Source organism: Phoca vitulina, unplaced genomic scaffold (assembly GCF_004348235.1).
Source record: "Phoca vitulina isolate PV1807 unplaced genomic scaffold, GSC_HSeal_1.0 scaffold7, whole genome shotgun sequence".
Lineage (NCBI taxonomy): Eukaryota > Metazoa > Chordata > Mammalia > Carnivora > Phocidae > Phoca > Phoca vitulina.
The window spans coordinates 55,807,387-55,816,087 of record NW_022589710.1 but is presented as its reverse complement, the minus strand read 5'-3'; positions in this window follow the sequence as shown (position 1 = coordinate 55,816,087).

Here is an 8,701-nt window from a genome sequence, read left to right as displayed (position 1 = left end):
ACTCCAAGGAATGTGAAAAATCAAGGAAACATGACATCACCGAAGAACATAATAATCCTCCAATCACTAAACCCAAAGACATGGGGATCTGTGATTACCTGATGAAGAATTCAAAAAAGCTATTTTGAGGAAAGTCAAGGAGCTACAAGATAACACAGAAAGACAATGCAACATAATCAGGAAAACAACCCGTGAACAAAATGAGAGATGTCACAAAGAGACAGAAATCATAACTTCTATTATGAACCAAATGGAAATTCTGGAACTGAAGATTTCATTGAATGATGTAAAAAATGCTGTAGCAAGTATCAATGGCAGAATAACCAGATTAAAGTCAAATTCAGTGAGTTAAACAACAGGAACTTGGAAACAACCCACTCAGAGGACAATAAAGGAACAAAGAATGAAAAAGAGAGAACTGCAACACAGTTTATGGAATATCCTTCTAAGTACCCATGTCGGAATCACTGGATTTCTGGAAGGAGAGGAAAGAGAAAGTCTATTTGAAAGACTCTGGATGGAGAACTTCCTCAATCTGGGGAGAGTTGGGTCTCTAAGTTCATGAAGCTAATAGATCATCCTGTTACTTCAATTCAAAACAATCTTATCCAAGACATATTATAACATCAACAATCTCCTTCAGTCACATCAGAGGCATCCAAAAGCCATACGTAAATACTAACTTCCAGAATGCCTGCTTTTTATTTTGCTTATATCCTGCCAACTGTCCTGGGCAGACCACCGAACCTCCACTGGCATTAACCATTGTATCTCTAAGAATGTTTACTCTTCAATCCTGAGAGGTTTGCTTCATGTCTGGAAAAAATGGTTTTATATTTTAGACTAAAAAATGCATGCACAATGGAAATTTCATGACCGTGGTAAATGCAGAAATATCTGTTTAAAGGGGCGCCTGGGTGGCTCAGTTGGTTAAGTGTCTGCCTTCAGCTCAGGTCATGATCCCAGGCTCCTGGGATCCAGTCCCGTATCCTTGGGCTCCTTGCTCAGCAGGGAACATGCTTCTCCATCTCCTTCTGCTGCTCCCCCTGCTCGTGCTCTCTCTCTCTCTCTCTCTGACAAACAAATAAATAAAATCTTTAAAAAAATTATCTGTTTAAAGAAGTGCTGCGGTTAAATAGGAAAGAGACTCCTTGTGCCACAGTGTGAGGAAAGAAATTTGTAGGATACTCCATTTATGAAAATGTAAGACTCTCTTCAGTTGTCCGGCTGGCTCAACAGCTTCAGCCTCTGGAGGAATTGAGATACATAGACATATCATGTGATGTGAGTTTTAAGTGGTACTTTAGTTTTATTCCTTCATTCTGGAAAGTGTTATAAATTAAACCCTTAACTGCAGGGACTTGTCAGGTGACTAGCTGAGCTGTACTTACCACTTCACATGGAGTATTGACCAAATCCAATAACATTTAACAGCTCATACTGAGATCATTTTCAAAGGCATAAATATGCACAGATGAAACCCCCCAACATGTTGCAGCAGCTACTAAATACACAGAGACCAGGGATTGTCCGAGATGTACAGAATCCATCCACTTCTCACAGTTAAGAGATCAATTGATTCAATCAACTACAATGAACAAGGCCAAGATGAAAACTAGCCAAATGGTAGAGGCAAAAGTCTGGGTCATTACACACATACTTAATCTTTTTTTTTTTTTTCCTTGAAGGTTTGGCTTTTCATCAATTTATCTCCGAGTGCCATCTCCTTCAGTATTTGTAATTACTGAATCCCGCACAGATATTTTTCTGTAGGAATGCTGAAGTTTGGGACAGATATTGTTTTTTTCTGCTTTAAAGGTGGAATAAGAAGGAAGGAGACGAAACGACTTTCCCATGATCCCAAAGGGAGTTGTTGGGGTTATAATCAAAACTTCCCCAGGCTTCTTCTGGCAATTCTGTGTTTGTGAACTTCATGTGCAAGAGATACTTTGCAGTTCGCTTGAGGAAGAAGTGGAAGCAAACGAGGGACACACGAGGGACACGTGCTCCAGAGTTTAGTTCACTGTAAGACGCAATAGTCCAAGTACTAAGCGCATCTACTTGTGGCGAATTTCATCTTGGGCTTTACAGTACTGGAGATGATCTGGCCAAGCGTACTAGGGATGAAAAAAACTAAGAAAACCAGCTTGAATTCTCCAACTGTTTCAGGGTATCCATCATAGACACAGCTCATCTTATTGTGCTTCACTTTGCTGTGCCTTGCAGATGTTGCATTTTTACACATTGAGGGTTTGTGGCAACCTTGCATTGAGCAAGTCTGTCGACACCATGTTTCCAAACCATTTGCTCACTTCATGTCTCTGTGTGTGTCACAGTTTGGTAAATCTTGCGATATTTCAAATCCTTTTCTCATTATCATTATTATATCTGTTATGGTTATCTGCGATCAGTGATTATAACTTGCTGAAAGCTCAGATGAGGGTTAGCATTTTTTAGCAATAAACTATTTGAAATTAAGTTATGTATATTTTTTAAATGTAACGCTATTGCACACTTAATAGATTACAGTACAGTGTAAGCATACCTGTAGATGCACTGGGAAACCAAACACTCACTGACCCGCTTTATTGCAATATTCGTTTTATTGTTGTAGTCTGGAACCAAACTCGCAATATCTCTGAGGTGTGCCTGTATTAAATTTGCAGTAGGATGATGATGATATAGTAAAAATAGTGTTAACTAGCAGGTGTTAGTACTTATTTTCTGAACACTGCGCTAAGAACATTTACATGGGTTAGGACATGTGTTCCTCGTGACAATCGTAGGATGTTAACAGTATAATCATCACCATTTGACAGATGAAGAAACTGAGTCTCCAAGAGATGAAACTGCGTCAACATAATTGCAAACAAATGGAACACGTACTTTGAACTTCAATGGTTTGATGTGAAAATCCGTACACTTAGCCATAGCTCTCCAAAGATTTCCAAGGCTATAAAATATGGCTTGAATTATGGTCTTGTGCTCAATTTATCTCTGTTAAAAAGTGTGCCTTAATGATTTGATGGCTTCTTCTCAAATTCTAACCTTAACTTTCAATTCAATTCACCTTAAACTCACCTTATTAATGCCAGGACAAAGTTGTAAGTGTTAGAAGTAATGGAAAACCTGGGGTGGGACTGGAGAATTTAGATTATGCCAGGTTGTCCTGATTTCTATCACAGTATCCAGGATCTTGCTTGCAAAAACGTATTCCACTCCGAATGGACTTTGAGGCAGAAACATACAAAACAAGGCAAAGGAAAGCAAAGAAAACATTAAATTGCTCTTGAGCCCTAAAACCTTACAAGGAATTCTAGTTGGCTAGGTTAGAAGGTAGAAGGCATAAATACCTCAAACTAATTTAAATTCAGATCTCGAGATTTAGCTGATCTCATGTATTTTTGGATTAGCCAGTTGTTTTCCGATATGAACTGTAGGATGATTGCATAAGAATCACTAAGGGGTTATTAAAACACAACTTTTAGGCCGCCTGGGTGGCTCAGTTGGTTAAGCGACTGCCTTCGGCTCAGGTCATGATCCTGGAGTCCCGGGATCAAGGCCCACATCAGGCTCCCTGCTCAGCGGGGGGTCTGCTTCTCCCTCTGACCCTCTTCCCTCTCGTGCTGTCTCTCAATCTCTCTCTCAAATAAATAAAATCTTAAAAAAAAAAAAATAAAACACAACTTTTAGGACTCAATCCTGGGGGGAGTATAATTCAGAATTTTTAAGATAAGGCCTGGGTAAGCTCCCCCCCCCCCCCCTTTTTTTTAAGTTCAGGTCATTTCGATGTCTAGCTAGTTTTGGCAACCTCTTCTTAGATCCTTTAATCAGGTACAATGACTCCATCCCTGGCATAAATGGCCTAATCAACACAGCAGGATTCCTAGTGGGGTGATGCACCCTGTTCTCCTTCCTCTTCCATCCTGATATGAGCTAAGAGATGTGTGAGTGTGTGTTTGTGGTTTGTGTTGTGAGAGAGGGTAATCCACCAATCCATTGACCCTTCCCAGAGGGCGACATCTATTTTAAACAACACTTTATGCTAGAATCTATTAAGGACAACACTAATTAAAATGCAAGGGAAATATAAATATCATAAGTGAGGAATCCAGTAAAACCTCTGGGGCTTCAGAGGAAAGGAGATGGGATTTTCATTTGAGAGATGAAATAAATGTTCAAGCACAAAAGAGATATTTTGCAGAGCAATTAAGAAAGGAATGGAAGCAAAATAAGAGACACATACGCATAAGTTCTAGTTCATTGTAGGTGGTGATGTTTCTTTAACTAAGCAGACTGTGCTTTAAGAGCTTGTGAGTTTCACCTTCTGACTTTTCCAGTACCAGGAATTACCTTGCTTCAGGAAGGAGGTATCCTGTAAATTAGACCTTTAAAGATGGTATGTGTGAGAAAAAAATGGAGTTTATGTTTGAATTCTGTATTATAGACTGTGGATGGTTAAATTTTTTATACAGAAAATAGAATGTAAGAATTTAAGCATCCTAAGCATTTCCCATTAATTCTATTAATGTTGATACAAATCTCATTTAATGAGTTTTTTTAAATTAGAAATATTGAAGGAGCAAATCTGCTCTTTAATCGGTACTAAATATATGGAAGGCTTTGGAAAATACACACAAGAGCCCAGTATTAATTTACCTTCATTGTCTAAAAATTAACGACAGCTATATTACTCACTATCATTATGCAAACCGACAAGGAAAATGATGGTTTCAGGCTTTTTTATTATTACATTCTAAAGAAACACGATGGTTTTTTTTTAATGAAGTCATGCAAAGAAGAAACATTCATATCTGCGTTTATACTTGAAACAAAGGTGGGCTTTAGAATTCCCTTTGCAAAGACTCTTCCCAGGAATCTCAGATCTTTTGTCTAGGTGGGTTCAAAATTCCTGATCTTCAGTGGGCTTTGAATGAAGGGAGCAGTGTTCTTCGGGGTCACTGCATTCCACTTCTGTGCGTCTATAACAAGTACCCCCCTTATAGTCCTAACGCTGACAGAAACCTCTAGATATCCCAGAGATTTTAGTCATTAGCATGATTATTTTTACTTCCTGCTTTCCAAGCTAATTTGACTCTTTCAAAGTTTTCACTTCTATTTTATGAAGTCTCCCTTTTCAGCTTAATGCCCTTGGAAACTTTATCTCTATCATCTTCCCTTCATTTTATTCCATACTTGATTTTCTATTCTCTCCCTCGCTGATTTTTTAAAACCTATGTTCAGCTAGCTGGAGATTAAATTTCAACTTAGTCTGTCCTCCCTCCCATCCTTCAAACACTTAACTATAAATTAAACTGCTACCAGCCCTAGGGAAATCATGTGTCTTAACATTTTTCTCCCCTTCAGACTGATGTGTTCTATGTTTAGAGTACTTAAATACTTTATAAAATGCCCACCCAACTCTCTTTCACCTATGGACGCATTACTCAGGCCCTCTTTACAACACCACCCATAAGTACTCTGGCCTTAACTACTCCTTTTGCAGCGTTTAGATCTCAGGATTTCATGTATTTAGACTTTATGACTCCAGCATTTATACCCTGCATGTATATAACATTTTTTTAAATTTGAGCATATTATTATAATAAATTATGAGGCATATATTATCTTCTCAATTTTCAGACAGAACATGTAAGGCTTAGTGAGCTGCCCCAAGTTATCAGGTTCCTAAGTGGTATATGCAACATTTAGACTCAGGTGTTCTTTTTTTTTTTTTAAGATTTTATTTATTTATTTGAGAGAGAGACAGAGCATGAGCAGATGAGCAGGGGCAGAGGGAGAGGGAGAAGCAGGCTCCCCACTGAGCAGGGAGCCTGACACGGGGCTCCATCCCAGGACCCGGAGATCATGACCTAAGCCTAAGGTAGACGCTTAACCGACTGAACCACCCAGGTGCTCCTAGACTCAGGTGTTCTAATTGTAAGTCCTGTATATATGCTTTGATGCCAGAATGGTATATCATGCATTCAGTGTCCTGTTTTTGTTTTCTTTTATTTCAAATTAGCATATAAATTCTCTGACAAGAATTAGCATGTCTTGTAATTAACCAGAAAAGAAACTCTAAACGTATAGCACATTTTTCATAACTACTTGCTGATTAACTAACTGGTTAATTAACATTCATTATCATTTCATTTTACTTATATAATATAGACTCCGTTTTATCTCATCTTTCCTAGAAATTATACTTCTATTTTCTTCTTTAGTCTCAGAAGGAGAAAACATTTACTTCTTTTTCCCCAAATATAATGGGAAAGGTACATACTTTTTGTGTGGCTTTAAGTTTTGGTCTATGATTCACTTCTTCATGACAGTCCCCTAGCTCTTTAGAAAACCACTTAGGAAGATTAGGCCAGTAGATGGCTCTCTAATTCTTGAATTTATGAAAAAAAAAAAATGGAGCTAATACACTTGACTTCTGGTGAACAGATTTGATTTGATTGCACCAAAGACAGGAATAAACTTCATGCAGTCTTGCTGAAATGGGACACTTTCTGCTGTTTTGTCATGTAGCTTAAAATGGGAGAGCTATTCTTGACCCTCCTCGTCCTTGACAAGTTCCAGAGAGTGTCAAAGGAATCAGCACCGGCAAGAAAGACAATTTGTTCGACTCTGGAGAGAACACTGGCTTCTTCAGGGCAGAGCAACTTCTTCCTTAGGATTTCAGTTACTGGGAGAACTGGAACTAATAAAAAATGGATACAGTTGTCTGTCAGGTGCAGCAAGTGACTTGTCACAGTGTGACATCTGATGTAAATGCAAAAATATAGGACCTATTTACTTTTACTAAGAGGGAGACAGAATATGGGGAATTTAGTAACATATGAGATATAGAAAAAAAATAGTATTCCAATTTATCCTTACCAGATAGCATTAGGCTGTCCGTGTTTTGAAATAAAGTTTGGAAGCAAAGAAAATGATGTTTTTAAAGTATTGGCCAAATTCTATCCCTGCGCTATAAAGAAAGGAAGTAAAATCGAGTATATCAGCATATGCATGAATGTGTCTGTATAAACACGTTCGCATATGTGAATATAGTTCCATGCCTTTAAAGGCATTTTTTCCCCTCATTCAGAAATCATTACTGCTCTATTACATGTTGTAACTCAGCTGTTCTTTTTCAGAAGCCAAGTTTTAAGAAAAATCCTCTAAATAATCCTGGCAGAAGATAAATATATGTCCTGTCAGAACTTACTTCTGTGTTTTGAGACATGGTTCATCTCAGTATTGCTTCTTACAAACAAGACAGGGAAAGCCCAAGATGATATCTTCAGAAGAATCTGCATCTACAGGTTAAGAATACTGAGTATGGCATTGGGTGGAGCGTGGAATTGATGCCTAGCTGTTGCTTTCACAGTAACTTTATGCTGTGTTGAAGAGCTCTAAGCACATATGACTTGAATGAAAGTAGCATTATACATATTTGAGGTTTGGAGTGACAGAGTCAACTAACCATTCATACAGATAATTTCCGTGGCGAGGATGCAGCAGTGTTATTCCACATAGCTCACCGACCTCATAAGGTTTGCATATGTTACGAAAGATCACAATAAGCCAGCCTCAATTATTTCCTGCAATTTGAGGTCCTCGAATGTGCCAGATCGCTCTAGGATAAAAGAATTTGATCTTAGGCAGGGATGGGCACGTAGGTTAGCAAGATACCTCCTTTAAGCCGAGCTCATGCAACCCAGCCTTTTTAGCCTGAAATTCCAAAAGCCCATGTTTTGGATTTGGCTCCCTCAACCACTCAGATTGTGAGCACTGGAATGAGCCGCTGTGTGCATCAGTTTGTCAAATTTCAAATCCATGAAATCTGAAGATGAATAGTACTTATCTCAAATAAAATGTTCCATAATAAACATAATAACTTTTACAAAGACTTTAACTCTTTGGAGGAAAATATATCTCTATTTTCATTCATATATATTACTTTTTACTATTGTCATCTTGATCACATCAAGCAAGTGATCAAGAACTGATATGCGTGAGTTCTTCAGTCTTCTGATTATTTCTACGACAGGGCATTTGATAAACACCCACTGAGTCCAGAGCACTGGGTGCCACGTGGGTAAAGTGGGATTTCTTTTTTTTTTTTTTAAAGATTTTTTATTTATTTATTTGAGAGAGAGAGAATGAGAGAGAGCAAGCACATGAGAGGGGGGAGGGTCAGAGGGAGAAGCAGACTCCCTGCCGAGCAGGGAGCCCGATGCGGGACTCGATCCAGGGACTCCAGGATCATGACCTGAGCCGAAGGCAGTCGCTTAACCAACTGAGCCACCCAGGCGCCCTAAAGTGGGATTTCTTTAGGTTTGAACTGTCCCGGGTTCTCAAGGTAAATGGGGAATACTTCAAACATATAATAAAATTAATTATTTTTCTCTTTAACTTGGAGCATATATAGGAAGGAACTCAGGAGGGGTGATAGGAATGATAGAGTGAGGAAGAATCTGGCATTTAACAGAAGTGCAAAATTTAACAGTACTTTTAGTTGGTTCCATTACTGAAAATTATTCCTCTTGCAGAGTAACCATTGCACATGGTGCTAAGACAGCATCACATAATTGTTAGAAATCCCTTTCTAGGTAGTCTGGGAATGGAGGACTAAAGCTCAAAGCCCAGGAGAAGTGGACACAGAGGAGCTGATATTCTAAAGAGGAACATGCCCAAAGTGAGTAAGTCC